At 41.0% G+C, this 23688-nt stretch overlaps 1 long non-coding RNA gene across 1 annotated transcript in view; it reads left to right on the forward strand.

Moving 5' to 3' along the window:
* Positions 1-23688, forward strand: part of LOC145359534 (uncharacterized) — a 94925-nt gene extending 71237 nt beyond the window's left edge. The window contains exon 4 of the long non-coding RNA XR_013889598.1: positions 20890-23688. This is a non-coding gene — a long non-coding RNA (uncharacterized LOC145359534). The remainder of the gene's footprint in view (positions 1-20889) is intronic.

Raw genomic sequence — 23688 nt, forward strand, 5'->3', positions numbered from 1 at the left:
CACCACTCATGTGGCTCAGTGACTACATGGTGCTTGTAAGCCCAGGCAATTCAAAATTCAGGTAGTGGAATCCTTGTGCTCAACTCTCAGATTCCTTAAATCTTGTGACGCTAGAAATTTAAAGAGGGCAGCTCTTGGGACTCATTATTGTCTCATTGATGGATGAATCCTAAATCAGGCACCAAGATCTTTTAGTATCAGCAAGCTGACATATTTGCAAATTAAAGGAAACATGGATTTAAATTGTATATGAGGCTGTTGAGGCTCATGTTCCACATACAACCCAAAAGACAAAAAGCTTGGTCATCTCTAAAATAAATAATCATTCTACCAATATTTGTTGAAGCAAGAACCTTGCTTGTTAAGTACCAGGAATTATATCTTTTTTTTGGCTGATCTTTTGTACTCATTGGAATGAAGGGATATCAAAAATGAGGAGTTAAACACTTTCTTCCCAAACATATGGCACAGTGACACAGTAGTTAGCAGTGCTGTCTCACATTGCCAGGGACTCAGGTTCGATTCCAGCCTTGGGTGATTGTCTGTGGGGCACTTGCATGTTGTCCCCATGTCTGTGTGGGTTTCCTCCAGTTTCTTCCCACAGCCCAAAGATGTGCAGGTTAGATGGATTGGCCTTGCTAAATTGCCCCTTAGTGTCCCAAGATGTGTAGGTTAGGGGCACTGGCAGGGTAAATACGTGGAGCTATGGGAAAGGGCCTAGGTGGATTTTTCTGTTGGAGAATCAGTGCAGACCTGATGAACAAAATGGCATCTTTTGTACTGTAAGGGTTCAATGATTCTATGAGGGATGATCAGACACCTCAGGGAGAGGGATTGCTGTTCATCAGTATCCCACATTTATCAATTACAGTGATTTCAAGTTGCTAGTGGCTAATAGTGTGAGTGCCTTGAATTAGTCAACTTACCAAATAGCAGTTAATGCAGTATTTACTTTTCTTATTGCAAGGATGTTGGTGGGAGATATTATTGAAAGTGATGGCAATTGATAGATTTCTTTTACAAAAATATTCCTGATATGCCGATACTTCCAGCCAGTGTGGATATTTTTCTGACTCTCAGTAACACAGGTAGAATCATCTGTTTTGAAGGAAATTGTAGCTGATGCTTCTGAGCTAACACCAAGACAGGGATTTCTTAAACTTAAAAGGGGAACCAATGTGGTCTCTATGCAGTGGAGTTCAGAATTCAAGTTAACTCTGTCCTTCCATCTTTAGTCAATCAATCCTTTTCTCACATGTCGTCATAGCAAGTTCTCTAACTCTGTCAATGTGATGTCTTTAATTGTGGGGACCCCTTCACTGCATGTAAACTTTAGTCCCATGATTTGGATGTTATGTCTAATTATAGCAGCTTGGGGTGGCACAGTAGGTAGCACTGCTGCCTCACAGTGCTAGGGACCCAAGTTCAATTCCAGCCTTGAGTCACTGTCTGCAAGGAGTTTGCACATTCTCCTCGTGTCTGCGTGGGTTTCCTCAGGTGTTCCAGTTTCCTCCCAAAGATGTGCAAGTTAGATGGATTGGCCATCCTAAATTGCCCTTTAGTACCCCAAGATGTCTAGGTTAGGGGGATTTGTGGGGAAAATACGTGGGGTTAAGAGGATGGGGCCTGTGAGGAATAAAGTATGTAAAGAGAGATTGTTACCAGTGGCTGAAGAGTCAATTAGGCCAAACACTTGGTCAAGCAGTGAGTTTTAAAAAGCATCTTAGAGAAGGAGAGAGTAGGAGATGCACTGGTCAGGTATGCCAGAGCTTAGGAGTGCATCTGTGAATGGTGGAGAGATTAAAGTCAGGGATGCGCAAAAGGCTAGAATAGAAGGAGAGCAGAGATAGAACATAGAACATTACAGCGCAGAACAGGCCCTTCGGCCCACGATGTTGCGCCGACCAGTTAAAAAGCAATGACCCTCTAACCTAAACCAAACCCTTTCCATCCATAAACCTATCCACGGATTTCTTAAACGCCCCCAGACTAGGCGCATTTACAACTGCAGCAGGCAGGGCATTCCAATCCCTCACCACCCTCTGGGTAAAGAACCTACCCCTGACATCCGTCCTATAACTACCCCCCCTTAATTTAAAGCTATGCCCCCTCGTACTAGCTTTCTCCATCCGAGGAAAAAGGCTATCACTGTCCACCCTATCTAAACCGCTAATCATCTTATATGTTTCAATAAGGTCCCCTCTTAGCCGCCTTCTTTCTAACGAAAACAACCTCAAATCCCTCAGTCTCTCCTCATAGGACCTCCCCTCCATACCAGGCAATATCCTGGTAAACCTCCTCTGCACCCTCTCCAAAGCGTCCACATCCTTCCTATAATGTGGGGACCAGAACTGCACACAATACTCCAAGTGCGGCCGCACCAGAGTCTTGTACAGTTGCAACATGACGCTGCGGCTCCTAAATTCAATCCCCCTACCAATAAACGCCAAGACACCGTATGCCTTCCTAACAACCGTATCTACTTGATTCCCAACTTTCAGGGATCTATGTACACATACACCTAGATCCTTCTGTTCATCCACACTATTCAGAGTCCTACCGTTAGCCCTATACTCCACACATCTGTTATTCCTGCCAAAGTGAATTACCTCACACTTTTCCACATTAAACTCCATCCGCCACCTCTCGGCCCAGCTCTGCAACTTGTCCAAGTCCCCCTGTAAACTAAGACACCCTTCCTCACTATCTACCACACCTCCGACTTTGGTGTCATCAGCAAATTTACTAATCCACCCAACTATACCCTCATCCAGATCATTTATAAAAATTACAAACAGCAGCGGCCCCAAAACAGATCCCTGAGGCACACCACTCGTAACTGAACTCCATGACGAATACTTACCATCAACCACCACCCTCTGTCTCCTGTCCGCCAGCCAATTCCTGATCCAATTACCTAAATCACCCTCAATCCCATACATCTGCATTTTCTGCAGAAGCCTTCCATGGTGAACCTTATCAAACGCCTTACTAAAGTCCATATATACCACGTCAACTGCCTTACCCCTATTCACCTCTTTGGTCACTTTCTCAAAAAACTCAATAAGGTTAGTAAGGCACGACCTACCCTCCACAAAACCATGCTGACTATCTCCAATCAATTCATTACTCTCCAAATAACTATAAATCCTATCCCTAATAATTTTTTCTAAAACCTTACCCACAACAGAAGTAAGACTCACCGGTCTATAATTCCCGGGGAAGTCTCTGTTCCCCTTCTTAAACAATGGGACAACATTCGCCATCCTCCAATCCTCTGGCACTATACCTGTGACCAACAACGACCTGAAGATCAGAGCCAGAGGCTCTGCAATCGCCTCTCTTGCCTTCCAGAGAATCCTAGGGTAAATCCCGTCCGGCCCAGGGGACTTATCTATTTTCAAACCCTCAAGAATATCTAGCACATCCTCCTTATCTACTGCAATACTGTCCAGTTTACAACCCTGTAACCCAGTGTTCTCCACAGCTACATTTATGTCCCCCTGCGTGAACACCGAAGAGAAATATTGGTTCAATGCCTCTCCAATCTCTTCCGGCTCCACACACAAATTCCCACTGCTGTCTCTAACTGGCCCCAATCTTGCCCTAACCAACCTTCTGTTCTTAACATATCTACAGAACGCCTTAGGATTCTCCTTAATCCTATCAGCCAAAGTCTTCTCATGTCCTCTTTTAGCCCTTCTTAACTCACTCTTTAACTCCCTCCTAGCCAATCTAAAGCTTTCTAGTGCACAGCCTGAGCCCTCAAGTCTCATCCGGAAATAAGCCTCCCTGAGGGTCGGAAGGCTGAAGGTGATTATAGGAAGAAGGAGAGATGAGGCCATTGAGTGTCCTTTTAGTTGAAATAAGCTTCATAACTTGCAGCCTTAATTAAAGCCAACTCTGAAGAAGTCATAGGGACTTAAAATGTTAACTATGTTTCTTTCTCCACATATGTTGCCAGACCTGCTGAGTTTATCAGCATTTTCTGGTTTTATATAGTCTAAGCAATTGTGTGGATTTAAATCTATCACATTACCTTCCATAAATTAAACCAATTAGTGGGTGGGTCTGATAAACATTTTGCTTCTGTGATTTTTAATGAACAATTCAAGCATCCAGAACCCTGATCTGTAAGCTTTGCCAGGGTCATTTCCTGCTTATTTTGAGAAAAGTTTTCCTTCCAAATTTTTTTTTTTTACTTTTTGAAAGAGACCTCTGGACTTATGACTCATTGGGATAGATTTCAAAGGAATATGTGGAATAAATGGATGCAGTATGATGCAGGCATGCACTCAGATCCAGATTTTGGGTTGGGCCTTATTATTGGATGCGCCACTCCAGCTTGTCATCTCAAGGCCGACACAATTTGAAGTAGCAGAAAGTTAGATCTAATGGAGTGGGATTGTGCCCTTGGCAAGAGGAAGGATGAGACGGGGTGAAGCAGCAGTGGCCCACCTTGTTGTTATGAATTCCACAGGCACAATCCTCTGGTGTTTGATTTCTGGCTGTCAGTTAAACATTTGTGTTAAGGTAAAGTAGTCCTGGCCTTTCAACTAAATTGGGAAGAAGCATTGATCATTGCAGAACTGTTTCTTTTACTTAAATAATCTGGGCTTGGGTACAATATCAAAATTTGCCCATGATACAAAAATAAGGAATGCAATACCATGAAGCAGACTATAGGCAATTTTGGGGAGATAGTAACTGGTTAGTAAATTTGTAAAATATGTATTATATGAAATTTAAGGGAGATAAGTGTTAAATGATGCATGTATGAAAGATTAGAGGACATATACACTAGTTGGTCAAACTCTATAAGAGCCAAAGTACATAGGGCTTCAGATACATGCACTGTGTAAGTTGTGGGTGGTTGATAAAAGTATTTGAGATCTGATGTTTTTTAAAAAGTAAATAAGTAATAAGAGCAGGGGTAGGCCATTTGCCCCCATGCCTCCTTTGCCATTTAATAAGCTCATTGTGGCCTCAACTCCACATTCCACCTACGTCTGATAACAATTGACACCCTTGTTAGTGAAGAATCTATCCACCCACTCCTTAAAAATACTCATCACATTCATTTACGATCCTCTGAGAGAAAATAATTCTTATCTCTGTCTTAAATGGGAGAGCCCTCATTTTTAAACCATGTCCCCAAGTTCTAATCTCTCCCATAGCAGGAAACATCCTCTCAGCATCCACCCTGTCAAGTCTCCTCAGGATCTTAAGCAAAAACAGAAAATGCTGGAAAATCTCAGCAGGTCTCACAGCATCTGTGGAGAGAGAACAGAGTCAACATTTTGAGTCTGGATGACTCTTCGTCAGATCTCTCTTCACAGATGCTGTCAGACCTGCTGAGATTTTCCAACATTTTCTGTTTTTGTTTCAGATTCCAGCATCCATAGTAATTTGCTTTTATCCCCTCAGGCTTTTGCATGTTTCAATAAGGTCAGATTTCATTCTTCTAACTTCCCATGGATAAACACTCAGCCCACCCACCCTCTCCTCATAAAAATAACCGTTCCCCCAGCCCAGATGTCATTGGGTGAACTTTCTCTGAATTGTTTCTAATGTGTTTATATCATCCTTAAAAAGTGGGATCAAAACTGTACACAATATTCCAGATGTAGTCTCATCAATACTCTATACAAATGTAATAAAACACCTTTACTTTTATATTCCTCTTCCGATTAACAACAATGTTCAATTTGCATTCCTAACTGCTTGCTGTACCTACATACAAACTTTTCCTGATTCATGTAACAGGACAGCAAGATCCCTCTATAGGACAGAGTTCTGCCAGCTCTCTCCATTTAAATCATGCTGCTTTTCAACCTTCCTACCAAAATAGACAAGTTCACATTTTCCCACCTTATATTCCATCTGCCAATTGTTTGTCCAGTCATTTAACCTCTCTATATTCCTTTGCAGATTCCTTCAGACCTTTTCACAGCTTAACTTTCCTACCTGTCTTTGCATCATCAGCAAATTTAGCAACTATATTTTGGTTCCTTCACCCATGTCATTGATATAAGTTGTAAATATTTGCAGACCCCAGTACTGATCCCTGTGGCATTCCACTGGTCACACCTTGCCAACACAAAAATGGCCCATTTATGCCTATTCTCTGTTTCCTGTTAGCTAACCAAGCCTCTATACTAATAAGTTATTCCCATCACCATGAACTCTTACTTTGTGTAGTAACTTTTGATGTGGCACCTTGTCACATGCCATCATAATGTACAAAAACAAAAAGGCCATTTTAAACTTACACAAATCAATGGTTAAATCTCAGTTTGAATATTATGCCCAGGTATGGGCACTTTACCATAGGAAACATGTCAATGCAATGGGCAGCATGCAGGAGAGACCCACTAAAAGGATTGATGGATTGTAGTTATGAGGAAAAACTAGAGAACATTGAGCTTTTTTAGTAGAATAGTAAGTGTTAGGGAAGATATAAGAAAGTAATTAAAATTATGTTTGACTTTAGGGAAAGCTATTTCCATTGGTTGATGAGTTGAGAATGAGAAATATAAATATCAGTCCTTCATGAAGGATTAGAAGTATTTCTTTTTTGTTCTAACAGAATAATGATGGAAATGGGTCCGTGAAAGCTTTTAAAAGGAGGTGGATAAATATTTTTAAAAAATATAATGACAAACGTTAAGTTCGTAGCAAGCTCTCCTGGAGAGTTAGTGCTGGCTAGATAAGATGAATAGTCCTCCCCTAGTGATGATAATTTGAAGATTGTAATGGTCATGCTGGGAGATGGTGGGGAGGACACCACAGGTCTTAAATATAAATATATCATATACTAATACACAGAAGTTTAAAAATACACTTAACATTGCAGCATATTGCCTGGACTAGAAATAATTGTTCGAATTGCTTGTACTTCTGTCTGATAGTTTATATCATTGAAATATGTCAAGCATGTTCTAGTCTTCAAGCACACTCCCTAGCCTTTCACTGTGCAGAGGTATTGAAACACACCCTAGACATTTCAAGCACATGAAAAGAAATTCTGTTGTTGATGGATTCCAACTGCGCACCATGCAGTGACAGAGCAAACTGCAGTGCATGGAGGTATAATTTTACTGTTGTGTTTTCTCAGATAGTCAACAGGGATTACTCGCAACAAGGAAAAATAAAACTCAGTGAATGTATGTTGGTATTAATGATACTGATAATGTTGATAAAAGCATAGGAATGTGAGGATTTATAAAAGGGACAGAGAGTTTAGAAGCAAACAATATCATAAAGGATCGTGGTGTGTTGCTATTGCTGTTTGAATGAGATAGACTTTTCAACTCCATTGAGGGCTTGTTTACATTTGACAATGGATTTTTAGTAAGGGATTTGTTCTCCAACAAACAGTGCACACCTGACATGAATTTTATTCAATTTTTAACCATCGCTTGATTTCTTGACAGCTCTCTCCACTCCTCTGCTGAAGATACTGATTATGGTCAGATATAGTTACATAGACAAAAACTGCCTTCTACATCTCCTTGTGAATGTTTGAAGACTATTTATGATTCAGACATTACAGCTATCCAGTCCTTACTTGACATCCACAAAGAGCAGGACCACGGTTGCATCAATCAGGAATGGATCTCGTCCTACTATAGGGGCACTGAAATCAGCTATGGCACTCTTTTGCCACCCAGATTGAAGTGAATGAATACTATTCAATCCAGGAACCATCAGTTTTTACCCCAATTTTCTATCTCTTCTATGCCTTTTCCTGCCTCTGAATGGTGGAGCAGATACTTATATTTTGATTGTCATAGTTATGTGCTTTGGATAGCTGTTAGGAGTCTTTTTTCCTGGTTTCTTCAGGACAAAATCCGTGCCATTTTCACCATAGAAGTGGATCACCACTCAATACTTAACATGTGCAAACCAAAACTACATCCTTTCACTGCATGATGCCGCTTGTTGGCATTCCAAAACTCAATGTATTGGCCTTAACATTTGTAACTGAGCAAGGTGATGATCTGTATATCTGGAAATGTTCCGTGGAATATAAAATGAAGTAAAGTGGCCCATTTACTCACAAGCAGTAACATCAATTTGTTTGAATTCTGTGAAGGTTCAGAGGGAAGAATGGCTTTAAACAGCATACCATTATTTACACTGATAGTTGCTTGCAGCTTGTGAATTGCTGCTCATTGGATTCTGGGTTTAAAGTTGGCTGTCAATCTGAGGATTTGTACCAGGCTGGTGTGAATAGATTATTCTAAATCTGTCATTCTTAGCTCTAAAAGGAATGAATGCGGCTGATAACCCAACACTGCCTACTGTGTGCCTGAACTGATTCAAGACTGAGGCTGGTGAAAGTGCTGTGAAAGCACATTCAATGTGGATCACTAGGATTATCCTGATCAAAACTGTACTTTCTTGCCAGCAGTACTAGTTTCATTGTGCTGAGTCCAACTTTACTTTCTGGCCCCTCACAGCGACATTTTAAACATACCTTCCCACAGACTCAGACTCCAATCCTTTTTTAACTTGAAAATGTATTCAGAATATTGATTTATCCCAACCTCAACTTTCAGATGCGCCACAAACACCTCTAATTGTCTTGTACCCCTTCCAGTTAGCAATGGGGAACAGTCTGCATCACTTGGATATTCCCTCGGATGTTGTCCGACATTTCCTGAATTAATCATGTTTTCAGCAGTGCTTAAAGCTGTGGTTGGCAGGAGTTGTGGCTGGTGAAATTTTACTATTGCAAACAAACCTTGCTTGTCCATAACATGAACAGCATCCTAAGCACATTTTGGTATGTTGTAGCTTTTTATAAGTCTAATGTTTATTGTGTATATGGTCAGGATTTACTGTAAATATTACTTCTGGCACTCTCTCGCCTGCAATCTTCCCTGCAAATTCAGGGCCAATATAAATCACAAGTGACTATCTAGTGTTGAAATAAAAAGAAAGTGGCTACAGCCGAGCAGACATTTTCTTTTCCATTTGGGATGCTGGAAAACACAGGGTGGTTTAATAATACAATTCCTCCTACTGTTCCACTTCTTAACAGAGTTGTGGTGGGATGCACACTGCACTTTGCTGAGTGCTGTTATGGTATTTCACCCTTCGCTGTTTCTCTTTGCCCACCCATGATTACTTTATTTCAAAATTACATGAAACTACAAGAAAAGACTTAAGCCAGACACGTCACTTCAGTCTAAAATATAAACTTTTTATGCCTTTGATTGGGACTTCAATGATCTGTGTTTGAATGTACTGCAGTGTTCAATTTATTTCAGAATTCAGTCATTTAATTTGTTCAAACAGCACAACAGTTGTGAACTGTTTTTGAGTTTATAATATTCACTGTAACACTTTTGAAAAGTGTTGCTGCACCTCCCACCACGCATTGTCACCTCTAATCCACTGGATAGAATCATCAAGGAGTCATGTAGGTAAGGTGAGATCATGAAAATGTACCAAATATAAATCTGTTAAATCATATACCCAACTTAATTTATGTCTTGTAACACCCTATTGCCCTGATCTTTACTAGAATGGTATTTACATGGGTTGATTCACAATCCTGAGGGACTTTGAAATGTAAGAACTTTTAAAAGCAGTAAAAGGCCAATAAGACCAACATAAAGTCAAAGTTTAAAGTTTATTTATTAGTGTCACAAGTAGGCTTACATTAACATTGCAATGAAGTTATTGTGAAAATCCCCTAGTCGCCACATTCCGGCACCTATTCGGATATGCTGAGTGAGAATTTAGCATGGCCAATACACCTAACCATATCTGTATTTTTATAGACCTCAACTCCACAATTCACTTGGAAAGAAAGACTTGCATTCATATAGAAACTTTCACAATCTCAGGATGTCCCAAAGTGGTATACAGCTACTTTTGAGGTGTAGTCACTGATATAATGGATGACAATCAGCAACATGCCTCAAACTCGTTCTGTCCCTAAGTACATCTAATTGTCTTAAGATTTTCTATCTGCCCAAATCGCCATCCTTGGTAATACATTTTCCAACTGTGTTCATTTGATTAAAAAAGGCACCAAATAACTTTAGTTAGCAATTCTAATTTCCTCATCTTTAACTCCTGCCCTTTAACATTTTACTTACTTGAATATCAGGCAGCTTTGAAACATCAATTTGTCAAGTGTATAAAAACAAGCTGGGAATAAAGATATTGAAAGGAACAATTAAAAGTTGAGAGAGACAAGGAAAAAATGAAAAATGTGTCAGAGAAAAATAACGATGAATTGAAAAAGGCAAACGTATTTATAAAGTTGAATCTGTTTGTAATGATTAGCAAACAGGATGCTCAAATTGGATTTCCCAAACCCAGTTTATTTGTATTTTTTTTTGGATTGTCTACCAAGTATATTCACCAACATTGTGCTGGTTTCCCCTTTTCCACCTCATTGTTTTCCTTCTATATTCAACTCTACAAAACTGATTAATTAGTCATTCAGGGTCTTCTCTTTAATTTGCTCTTCAGCTCCTTAAAATGCTAGTTTTGAGCTAAAAGTGAATGAAATAAAACAGATCTCAGATATTAACAATACTAGCTTTCTAAGCAGTGTAGTAGTTAGGAGAGACCGAGTCGCTATTTAATTTGTCACTCAGCATTACAGTTCACAACAGGGAATGCCAATACTGATCAATGGATTGTAGTTCTTATTGTACAACTCAATCTTCAAAACTAACTTAGACAATGGCAACACATTTAATAATCAAGAAAAGATATACAGGCATCTGTATTTTCTCTATTGAATAATCAAATGAGCAGAATTTTGGTTTTTCTAGAGTGAGATGTGTCTCAGCCTGTGAACTGCTCTTGAGTTCAAACCCATGCACTCAGCTCTGTAACTCCAGTGGAGCTCACTTTTCATTAACGTTCTGATGTTTGGTTTACAGATAACATCCTTTGATTCAGAATCACAGCTGACCTGCTACTTCATGATGTTAGGAGTATTATAGCGTTCCATGCAACACTGGGTTTGCCAGTATGGTCAAACGGGAGTAAAGGCATCAAATGCGATACAGCATACAACTGGTGAAAAGTAATGAGAAATCTAGATAAGGGGCGTGTACTGAAAGTGCAGAATAACATCATATTTAACTAAAGTATGAGATTTGTCTATACCTTGACACACTGAAGCAACTGGATCTAGGTCAAACTACATCCTGTCACTGCAAAGGAAATAACTTGGATTTATTTGTATATGAAACAGATTTTCTAACTTATTTGTGAGTTCTACAATACCTGCAGCACAGCACCTGTTTTCTAATAGCAACAGCAACTAAATAAGAACAACCAGTTCTAAGTTTCAGGCCAAAATGTTCCATTCAATCCCCATTACCAAAACAGGTTAACCGGTGTTTTATCCACTCTTCTGTCTGTGGGTCCTTAGTATGAATAGATTGCTTGCTGCACATGGCAGCACAACAACCCTGATTATGTTTCAAAAATACTTCTTCGGTTGGAAAACAATTTGATATATTTTGAAGATATGAAATCTGCTATATATAAGAAATTTTGTTTTTTTACTGCCTATCCTGTGTCTCATTTCTTTCCCTCCCTTGTTTGCTATCTTTCTTCTCATTCCCTCCTCTGCATACCTCACTCCATTGAAGTTTTGTTGACTTGCGACCAAAGCTGGAAAGAAAATCCCATATCTATGGTTCATGTGCTCTTGGGTCATCATTGTCATCTGTGGAGGTTGAAGGAAGCTCTGTAGACAAATATTCTGGACCTTGTGCAGATACTGTTAAGAATAGGGGGAGGGAAGTGCTTGGATGGAGAGACTGTCATCCATGATAGGACAGATTGCGATGGGCTGTGGAAGGAAATTAAATGTGTGGGTAGAGTCCAGTGTCAAGTACATTATACATGGTTCACTGAAGGAATAGGATGATTGACACAATGGCATTCATGTGTTTTCCAATTTTTTTTACTGCACTGTGGAGTAAAGGTGAAAGCTATAATTTACAGGGATGAAAATGTAAAATGGCTAGTACGTATGCATGAATGACTAAGCACCATGGGAGACAATATTTGAAATAAACTTATTCAGAATTTGAGCACATTTGAATTTGATCTTGATTTCTATTCAATGATCTAGCCATCACTTTGGTTGATAACACAAAGATAAGTTTAGACGATAGGCCATTTGTCCCATCTAGCGCATCCTTCAATTGAAATCTCTAATCTTTCATCAAACCATTCAGATTTTTACTTCCATTATCCTATTTGGAGATCATTCATGTATTGATCATTCGGTATGGAGAAATATTTTGTGATATGATCCCTTAATTTGCAGATTTTCAAATATGTTCCCCTGTTACATTTTCTGCAGTTGTGATGTAAATTTAAACAGAGTTTTTGATTTTTTTTGACTGTGCTTGGTGTTTTATGAACTACTTTGTGAGTTTCCCTCAGTACTTTTCCTTTATAAACAAAAGGATTAAGTTCTACTTTGAAGTGAAAAAAAATTGCAGTGATTGGGTAACAGTATTCAATCCTAAGGTTAGCGCTGCTGCCTCACAGGGCCAGGGACCCGGGTTCGAGGCCTGGCTTAGGTCACTGTCTGTGCAGAGTCTGCACATTCTCCCATGTCTGTGTGGATTTCCTCCAGGTGGTCTGGTTTCCTCCCACAGTCCAAAGATGTGCGGGTTAGGTGGATTGGCCATGCTAGATTGCCCATTAGTGTCAGGGAGATGAGCTAGGTAAATACATGGGATTGTGGGGATAGGGCCTGGGTGGGATTGTTCTTGGTGCAGACTCAATTGTCCAAATGGCCTCCTTCTGCACTGTGGGATTCTATGATTCTAATGTTTATAGTGCATATATTGAATGGAAGAAGACTTATCCATGGGATGTGAGTTTCACTTGCAAGGCTAGCATATACTATCCATGCTTAATTATCCTTGGGAAGTTGATGGTGAGCTTCCTTCTTGAACCACACCAGTCCATGTTGTGGAGGTTCAGTAAAAATGCTGTTAGGGAAGAGTTTCAGGAGTTTGACGCAGTGACAATGAAAGAATGGCAATATAGTTCCTAGGTTGGCAGGATGATATATAACATTGTGTGTGTGTGTGTATGTGGGTGGGTGGGGATGGTGGTTGTAGGTTGCCCTTGTTTTTCTAAATGGTTGAGATCGCAGGTTTGGAACGTGCTGCCAAAGGAGCTTCGGCCTCCACTTTTCCATAGCAGTTAGAGCCAACCACATTGCTGTGGGCCTGGGCTTACATGTAGTCCAGACTAGGTACAAGTAGCAGACTTCCTTCCCTGAAGGACAAAGATGAACCTACTGGAGTTTTCACCACAATCTGGTCGGTTTATAATCATGATTATTGAGATTGTTTTTTTTTATTTGAGATCTATTAATAAGTTGAATGTAAATTCCCCCCAAGTTGCCCTGATGTGATTCGTACCCAGGTCTCTGGGGCATCACTCCCCATCTGTGGATTTCTGGTGCAGAGGTGAGAAAGAATGAGTTATGGTAGTAGGTTATGCACTGAAGGGTGAATTCAACATAGACTGCAGGGAAGAAAAAAACATGTATATTGGTAGATTGGGAGCTTCTATTGTTTCACTGAAGATTGGGCACAATCCATGAGGTACAGTCATTTCCAGATGATAAGATGCAGAAAGAAAATTAAATAAAATCAAGGTGGGGACTGAGGCAGTGGTACAGGACTTCGCAAAAGTGATCCCGACACTTCCATCTCCCTCACATCTTTTCTCTCTTGTTCCTCTTCTATTCTACCTCTTTCTTCCCCTTCCCCATGATATAAAGATGCCGGCTTTGGACTGGGATAAACACAGTAAGAAGTCTCACAACACCAGGTTAAAGCCCAACAGGTTTATTTGGTAGCACAAGTCATTAGCTTTCCCAGCTCTGCTCCATCAGCAGGTGAGTGGGATTTCAGTTCACAAACAGGGCACCGCATCCACACAGGGGATGGAAATAGAGATAGGTAGGATTTAGAATTCCCAACACAGTTGTTTATCCAACTCCTTGATTCTGAGTGTGATAGACTCAGCAGCATTCAGGAGGGCTGGGAACGGGGTAGTTTGTTCCTGCAAACCGAATGGGGCTTCGCTCTGCCTGGACTCCGCAATATTTGGGAGGCATTACCTCAAGAGTGGTGGGTGGAACGGGGGATTTTCGTTGGATGACGCCACATTTTAGGATACAGGTCTTGTCGCACATGGGATTATCCGCAGTTGGGAGATGAGAATGTTGGCGCTGTGGTCTCCTGGAACTCCCAGGGTAGCTCCTGGTTTTCATAGATCGACGGATATCTGCCTGTTTCCCTTCTCATGCTCAGTTGTGCTTTACTTCTCTCGCTAAACTGAAGGACTCTGTGCCCTCTGAAAATGGAGTTCTGCTCACAGATTCCGGAGTCAGATATATATATTGAATCTGAAACTTACATTGTTTCTTTAAAAAAAATCAAATGGCTTCACTGGAGAAGACTGCAGCCACCGAAGTATGGAAGTAGCTTGATGCACATTGAAACTCAGCATTGATACAAAAATATTTTGGAACGAAGCACAAAATGCAGAGTTGCTGCCGGATGAAGGGAGTAACGATTGAATTGGTTGAGGAGTGTGCAGAACCTAAGCCAACTCAGCAATTTGTTCGAGCCACCCTTGCAGACATCCCGGTTCGCTCCAGCAAGAGTTAGCAGTGTCTGGGGAGTTGATCTGTTCCTGTTGGAGGAGGTTGGCTGCGGTTGGAGCAGATGGCTGGGGGATTTGCAATGTTCAGGGCGGCGTGAGGTGTTTTGCAGATTAAGAGGGTGTTTCTCACAGGAGTTGGGCGCCTTTGTTCCGCAGTGAAGTTTCCCTCAATTTAGTTCAATGCGATCGACGGTAATAGGCTGGGGGAACAAATCTCTTTCTGTACCTGATGGACGGGCCTTGAACGCTGTTTAGACATTGATGGTTCAAATCCTTCTCCGAGAGCTTTGCATTTCAAAAGGAAAGGACAGTCTGAGACTGGAATTTCCTCTTTTAAATCTTACTTCTGCTTGTTATTGATTTTATAGGGCCAAAATGGAGAAGATTGAAGAGCGTTTGATACCGTTTGAGCTTTCAATTAAACCAGGTTATAAATAGTGGCTGTTAGCTGCTGTTTTTTAGCGGTCCGTTAGAATTTCTCATGAAATTTATCTTTGTGAGAGAACCATTCGTATTGATGCGCGACTGTTAGACTTGCATTTGCGTCTTTTAAAAAAAACAAGTCAAGACTTTCAATCTGTGACTTCAACGGGTACACCTTTTGGTAAAAAGAATGATGTGCCTTCTTGTACTAAAATATGAGTACAAATTCTCTGCAAAAATGGTTGTGACTTTTGCTCCAGAACAGCGATTGCCTTAAAAGGTAATTCCACATTGTGAATTGCTTTTCTATATTTCTGACGGTGACACCATGGTTCGCACCGCTGCTTCATAGCACTAGGGACCCCGGGTTCGATTTCCCCGCTTGCATTACTGTCTGTGTGGAGTCAGCACGTCCCCCACATTTCTGCGTGGGTTTCCTCCGGGTGCTCTGGTTTCCTCCCACAATCCGAAAAACGTACTGGTTATTCTCCGTCAGTGTACCCGAACAGGTGCTGGAGTGTGGTGACTAGGGGATTTTCACAGTAACTTAATTGCAGTGTGAATGTAAGCATACTTGTGACACTAATAAATAAACTTTAAACATCCAGGACAAATTAGCTGCTTGATTGGCACCTCATCCACCATCATAAACATTCTGTCCCTCCACCACAGAAGCACAATAGCTGCTGATGTACCATCTGCAAGCTGCACTACAGTAATTCACCAAGACGCCTTCAACAGCACCTTCCAAACCCATGACTGCTACCACCTAGAAGGACCAGGGCAGCAGATGAATGGGAATGCCACCATCAGCAAGTTCCCCTCTCAGCTACTCACCATCCTAACTTGCTGTTTCTTCACCTTCACTAGTCAAAATCCACCCTAACAGCGCTGTGGGTGTCCCAATGAAGTAGTTTGGTGCAGTCTGCACAAGGACAATTAGTGATGGGTAATAAATGCTGGTCTAGCAGCTGCATCCATATCCCATAAATGATTTTTTTAAAATTGTGGTGATGTATGACTTGGAGGTGATGGTGTTCCCATCTACAATAATAACTGTGCGGATAATTTTTTATTCATTCGTGGGACATGGGCATCCCTGGCTGGCCAGCTGTTATTGCTCATCGGTACTTACTCTCGAACTGTGGCTTGGTAGGCCAATTCAGAAGAAAGCTCAGAATCAACCACATCGCTGTGATTCTGGGGTCACGTGTAGGCCAGACCCGGTAAGGACGGCAGATTTTCTTCTCTCGCCTTCCAACAACAATCGACAATTTTTATTCAAATTCCACCGTCTGCAGTGGCAGGATTTGAACCCTGGTCCCCAGAACTGTGTTTACCCCAGTCCAACGCCGGCATATCCACATCATGATCCCAGAACATTACCTGAGTTTCTGGATTAATAGAGTAACGGTAACACCACTAGGTCTTTGCCTTCCCATTAACGGGCTACCTGTTTTGGAAGGTGCTTCCTAAATGATCAGCGGAGAAACTGCCATACAAGTTTCCTACAAGGCTCCACAGCTGTGAATAAAAGCGAGAGTAAAATTGTTATGTTGACGAATGATCTGCAATTCAATAGCTTCTTAGTGTCCGAACAGGATTGTTATGACATCATAAAGATGCAACAGTTGCTTCAATGTATTTCCATGTAATTAAAACTAGCATTAATTAATATAGTGGCAATTTACAAATACATTTGAGTATGGAATCTTAATATGTAATAGAAAATAATGCTAAATGGAGGAATGGCGGAGCAATAGTGTTTATTCCGTAAAGGGGGTGCCATTGTTTCTCTGTTTAAGTTGCGATTCGTCAAATGCATTATATATTTTTCTGTCTACTGGAGTTTTAGCAACAATTAATGCATCGGGGAGACTTTAAATGCGGGTCAATGCATCATATGAGCTAACCCTATTCTGAAAGAAAACAACAGGATGGCGAAGCTATGGTGCTGCCTTGCTGAATAACCTTTTTAAATTAGGAAAGGGAATGCAATTCATTGATTTGTCCGCAAAGCCAAACATTGCTATTCTACGTAGAATATCGGGAAATAGTCATGACACACACTGCAAATGTAATGATGTTCATTGTAAGAAAGAGCAATCACAGAACGTCAGTTCCTGACTAGGGTTGTGGATAGTGAGTAAGTAAGGAGTATCACACTGGGTGTTAAACACCAGTGTGGCCATCGGATCTGTGATGAAACAGATTAGCCACATTGGAATTGTTGGGTTTAGGAAAAGTGCATTCATTGTGGCAACACCTTAACATTACAGGTTGCGAGATCTTCCGCATCAGAGCAAGTCTTCAACAACAGTAAACGGAAATCATGTTTTGTATTGTTATTGTAGCTAAAGAGGAGGCGGAGGTGGAGCGGGGGGAGGGTGCAGACGCCCCAGCAGCAACTGCAGGAAGGGCAGGGGAGGTGGCTGAAGTCGCGGGCGTCAAACACTTGGGGTTTGAGAAATATGGCAAGAGGATGGAGTTGAAGAGGAGAATTCTGGAGAGCGGAATGGGATCTACAGCCGTACTGTGCCCAGGCTCTTCAATGGGAAATTTAGACCTGTGCCGGGAAACAGGGGATGTGGGATATTGGCATCGTTGTACTTAGCATTCACGGCCCAAATCGGAAGCCCCAAATGCGCTAATTTGCAAAATTAAACCATAATAACAGGTATCGCCCCACTTGAAATCTGAGTGTCCTTCAGTGTGTGTCCTCTGTGTGCACTGTTGCAAAGTATTCACACAATGAAAAGGTTCATTGATAAGATTGCGGTGAATGATGCAGCAGGTTGCTTGCTGGACTCGGGGATAAAGACCTCATTAAAGCACAAGGCGAGATCTTTAATTAGCTCACAACTCCCTATGCAAGCATAAATCCTAGTGGACAGTTACCATTTATTGGCTGTAGTCAGTCAATCTGTTCAATGAAAATCAAACTTCATTTGCATCAACGGAGAACTCACTTTCCTGCCGATTGTTTCCTTCATTCACAGTCATTTATAAAAAAAACACGAAGGCAGTGCTCTGGCTAAATGTGCAAACCAACTCATGTAGAGGATTGATGCAAATCTATGAATTTCAGCTCCTTTACCCCCGAATATATTCAAGCAGAAACACTCAACTGACGAACACTTGTATATAGTTGCAAGGAAGAGGGGCCTGTGTGATGTTGCAAGGAGGATAATATAGCATTCAGCAGATATCCAGATAACAAATCCATGCAGTGGTATTCTGTATTGATGAAACCGATTTAAATTTAATCAAAACTAGAACAAAGTTTAAATTCGCAGGTTACAGTAGTACTCCTTTCAAACTCTTCTTGTGGTTGTTTCCACACTTAAACATAGAAACATAGAAGATAGGAGCAAGAAGAGGCCATTTGGTCCTTCGAGCCTGCTTCGCCATTCATCGAGATAATCGGTCCAACGCAGTAGCCTAATCTGCTTTTTCCCCACAACCTTTGATCCCATTCGCCCCAAGTGCTACATCCAGCCGCCTCTTGAATAAAATCATCATCGAGTCCCTACAGTTCAGGACGAGGCCATTCGGCCGATCGAGTCTGCAGCGCCCCACTTGAAATCTGAATGTCCTTCTGTGTGTGCGCACTATTGCGAAGTATTCACACAATGAAAAGATTCATTGATAAGATTGTGGTGAATGATGTACCAGGTCGCTTGCTGGACTCGGGGATAAAGACCTCATTAAAGGACAAGGCGAGATCCCATCCCCATAACCCTGCTAGTCCTCCTGAGGGACTCTAAGGGGCAATTTAGCACAGCCAATCAACCTAACCCGCACATCTTTGGACTGTGGGACGAAACCGGGGCATCCGGAGGAAACTCACGCAGTTACGAGGAGAACGTGCAAACTCCACACAGTGACCCAAGCCGAAATCCAACCCGGGTCCCTGGCGCAGTGAGATAGCAGTGCTAACCACTGTGCCACCGTGCTGAAAAACACTTTAATTGACCTAACCCTTGATATGAATATGTAGTACGAGATCGAGCCAAGCGGTGAACTCTGGGCTGCTCACTTGGCGTCCACTGCGTTTAATCCTGCCATTTAAAACACATTTGTTTTCCTGGGGAGATCTCCTGTAATATCCAACCGTGAATAGGCACAAATCTGATCAAGCAAACTGATCTGAGAGGAGTTCAAAGTCTTAGCCTAAAGTGAGATTTGGGGAGAAAGGAAGAGAAACTCACACGTGGGAAAGTGAACCAAATCAGTTTGCCCACAGGACCTAACGTATCCATTCGCCACAAGGAATGTTGAAACTTGCATTGAAATGCAATGAAACGCTGGTCCCTGGGAATACTTTCGCTCTACAATTGTCACAGTTCAAAGGGCCATGTGTGTGTGGTTTTGGCAGGAAGTGATGCCAGTGCAGAAGCGTGTACAGTTTGGAAGGTTCAGAAAGAGAGTGAGCGATCGTTTGAGTATCTCCTGTGGGATGTGTTCTGCCACATCCCATTTCAGTAGTTCATTTACAGCATTGATGCTGGCTTTGGCTTGTTTGCTAATTGTGCTCCTTGCTGTAGAGCGACTGACTCCCGTTTAACCTACACCGTGGAATGCACTTTATGTTGCAAAAGTGGCGTTTCTGAAGACTGGCTTTATTAGCATTATTTATGAAAGGTTCAGAATTTACAATCTAGGTTTTATTTTGTGTGAAATCTGTGGCATATTATTGGAATGAATAAATGTAACCCAAATTGGAAGAGCTTGCAGCAATGGATCTTAATTCATGAAATATTGGAAAGCTGTGCACTTTGTGTGTGTGAGTGAGTGTGAGGAGGCGGGTATAAAGAAATTTGTACTCACGATACCGGCCACCAAATTAAATTGTTTAAAAGTTGAAATAACATGAATACGAAATACAAACCGTCAACAAAACTAACGTTTTCTTTCCCACCTTGGATCTCCAAGTGAAATCCACGGAATTGTATAAAAAAACACACAAGATGATGCCATTCGGTCCATTATGTCTGTACCAGCTCTTTGCGAGAGTAACGAAAAAGCACCCTCGCAGCCTCGACATCTCACCATATCCCCAAATTTTTTTCTTAGATTTCGTATATTTATCCATTTTTTTCTCTCTCAAAGTGCAATGGTTTCCCTTTCGACTGTGGCAAAGAATTATAAATTCCATCAACGTTCTCCATAAATAATTATTCCTTAACCCCTCTATTCACATTTTTAACGACAACCCAACTGGGGTACATAGCCGTTCTTCTCATCTTCCTCTCAAGCCCTTCAGAATTAAAGAAACTGAGTTAAATCTCCTTGCCCCAGTGAAACCAGACTATGTTTCCAACTTCTCAGATGTCTCCTCACACCTACAGTTTATTATTCCTGGCATCACCCTGTTGAAACAATACTGTTCACTATTTCTTAAATGTAATTTCTGTATTTAGCACCAGACCCGCAATACAGTGAAAACAAGTATAAAAACAATGGATAGAGTTTACTCTTATATATTTATAAAATCATGGACTAATTATTTTGAAATTTGTATGACAATGTCCAATTGCCTCAAAAACAATGCGGGCATAATAACCTGTTTCTGCTCTGTAAGTGCCATTAAATGATCCGTTAAACTATAATATTGTCGTGGAGTTCTCCCAACTTCTGTCTTTAGCTCCTAAGCGTGATCTGTGGTGCCGGTGATGTTAACCCTATTGTTCTGGGCACGCGTACAGAGAAACCAAACAGCTCAAGTTAATCGCTGTCTTGGCATGTCTTCACAAGCTATCATATTTTATTTTACAGGTTTCCCGAAGAGCTGTCCTAACTAAAGTTGAATTGGCTCATGACACCAGACTACAATGGGGACAGAGTGAGGACGAATACGTAAAGAATAAAAGAGCACAATGCAAGAAAGTTAAAGACCTGAAGCCTTGGAGAAAGATGGGATGTATTACTAGTCTTTGCGTTCTGGACTACTGGACATAGGCGAAGGCATTCCTTGCAGACTCATAGTACTGACATTTGTTCATAATGCTTACATTGGACATCAGACCAATGAACAAACGCTTTACGTTGGGGAAGAGCCTTGCCTTTCGGCCCATGTGTATTTTACTGTAATCGAATCAACAAGCTGTTTTTTCCCCCTCAATTGCTTACATCTCTGTTATTCCGCTCCCCCATCAGGACCCTTGAGGTTCATATATAGACTCTGAATCAAATATATGTGTGTGTGTAAATCATGGCTGCTGTAGACGCGCTCGGTCAATAAGCACATCACAGTTCCATGGCACGCAGGGAAAAGGAGGCGTCATCACGACAAAAACTGAAGTAAGAAGCAAATATTCCTAATGAGCTCAGCGAGGTCAAGTTGCTTTAAGTGGAGGAGGCGGTCGTGGATTGTTTTCGAACCCACCTACGTTTATTTGGTGGGAACATTTCAGAGCAGCCGTTGCTAAAATTCATATTTAATTTATATATATCTCATTTTTAACATTTTCTGTAAACGTTTTACAATTTATTTTATATAAAAGAAAATGTATCTTTAACCTGCTGTAAATGTATATGTTGACATATTAGAAATTGCGTTTTGCAAGTTCCTAGTTTACATATTTTTCTGTACGCTTTCTATATTCTGCAGCGTTGCTCCTTGCTGGCGGAAGGGTTCAAACTGTAAAAAAAACTCCATCCTTGAAGTTACAAAGCCAATGTTCAGAGTGGACTGCACTGTTCAAAATTCATTCTTTGCTTGCTCCAAAAAACAAATTCAGATTCTAATTGAATCCAGTTCATGGTTCCTACAAGAGATACAAACAGAATCCAAGCTGACGAGATGAGACATTGCACCCCATCTTACGCTTGATCTTAGCCAAAAGGCCGGTAAGCGGCAGGGTGCTCCTCTTCACCCGCTCGTAACCTGTCCAGTGGCTCTCCCTCATGTGTAATGGAACAATTGGCTATTCCACTGTAAAGCGCCTCTAGCGTTGCATCGGATTTGAAAAAAATGTTTATTTCCCCCTTTCCAACAGCACATCCTCACACCTCCGATTCCACACTGACTTGCAATTTGCTAACTGGAGAATCTGCCATAAAGCAGCACAATACGGCAGCTTTAAAAAAATACTTTAAAATAACACAGCCCTTGATAAGTAAGAGCTTGATCATAAGGTTTGACTAAAGCAGATGAAAACGTGTGTTACACAATAAATAAATGTTAAATCAGTGTCAATCCTATACTTGCGAATAACCCAGTTTCAAATGACTCAAAATGACTGATATGCAGCACTATTTTCTAGTTATATTGGTGAAAATTAATCTGTAAATTTAGTGGTCAACCTAACAATGAAACAAAGTTTCCCAAAACATGCCTATTAATATTCTTACACCGAAACAATCTAGTCTAACTTTGGAAGCCTTCCTAAGGACTTCCATTCAGCAGAAACACTCATTGGTGATTTGCTCGCGTGCTTGGATTTGTGGGTGGGTTCAGATTAAACACAATGTTTTTTTAACTGACAGAAAAGATTTGCAGAAATTCAAGTTGCGCTTTAAAAAAATCCCGTCATTTCCGCTGATAATACGCTAATTATCGAGTGAAGAGTTCAAGTTCAAGTTTGAACAGGCTGTGAGGAGCACCAGAGTATGGACAAAATCCCCTCCTTAGGGTTAATTATCGGTGATCGGGAGGATGAACTCTAGTAGTTTCCTCCCTACTCCTGTCCCCGAGATTGAGTGCAGAGCGCATGCCTTCCAAGAATTTCAGAGTGTGAGCCCATATTTCTGAACAAAAAAAATACATTTGCATTTACACAGAACCTTTCAGGATGTCCAATATGCTTTAAAATGCACACTTCTTGAGCAAATATCTCCACGGACTGAGATGCAACTTGTTCAGCTACTGTTGCCCTGAATGAAAGCTCACTCAACACTTTGAATGAATCAATCAAATCTGGAATCATTCTGCATCTGTATGGCTGATAAACATTGAGAAATAACTAAAATTGAGTTATCCAAGGGGACGGATTTTAAATTGAAATTATATACGGATTTCCCATTCCCACTCCCCTTCTAAAATAATCTTAGTCAAATTTTGTATCCATTATAAATCGTCAACTGAAACACAGAGGCGACCATTACCTCTTTGGAATAGATAATGGCTTGGAAATGTTTTTTTAAATCTAATATAGACCACCTAGTTGAATATGAGAAGGGACATTGTAACCTGTACAACAATAGACTTTATTTTTAATCCGGAAATTGCTCCTCAACGACGCTTCCACCTTTTCATCTATGGTTTAATTGAATGACAGAGCAAGCTCAAGGGGCTGAATGGCCTACTCCTCCAATGTTTCTATGTTACCTCTTGAATGGCGCAATTAGAATACAGAGTATGAAACAATATCTGGAAAATACTATATTGAAATACCCTGATGGTTCTCCAGTGAGGCATGACATATTATCAGAATCTTTTGCGACTGCTTTCTACCTGAGATATATATATATACAGTAGAAGAAAGCGGGGTATGGAAGTGAACATTTGATACTTTGGTTAGGGACAATTCAAAATGTCAAACAAACTCAAGGGCCAGAGAACAGTGACGACAA

Source organism: Carcharhinus amblyrhynchos, chromosome 28 (assembly GCF_965287045.1).
Source record: "Carcharhinus amblyrhynchos chromosome 28, sCarAmb.v2.hapA, whole genome shotgun sequence".
In the NCBI taxonomy this organism is placed as follows: Eukaryota; Metazoa; Chordata; class Chondrichthyes; order Carcharhiniformes; family Carcharhinidae; genus Carcharhinus; species Carcharhinus amblyrhynchos.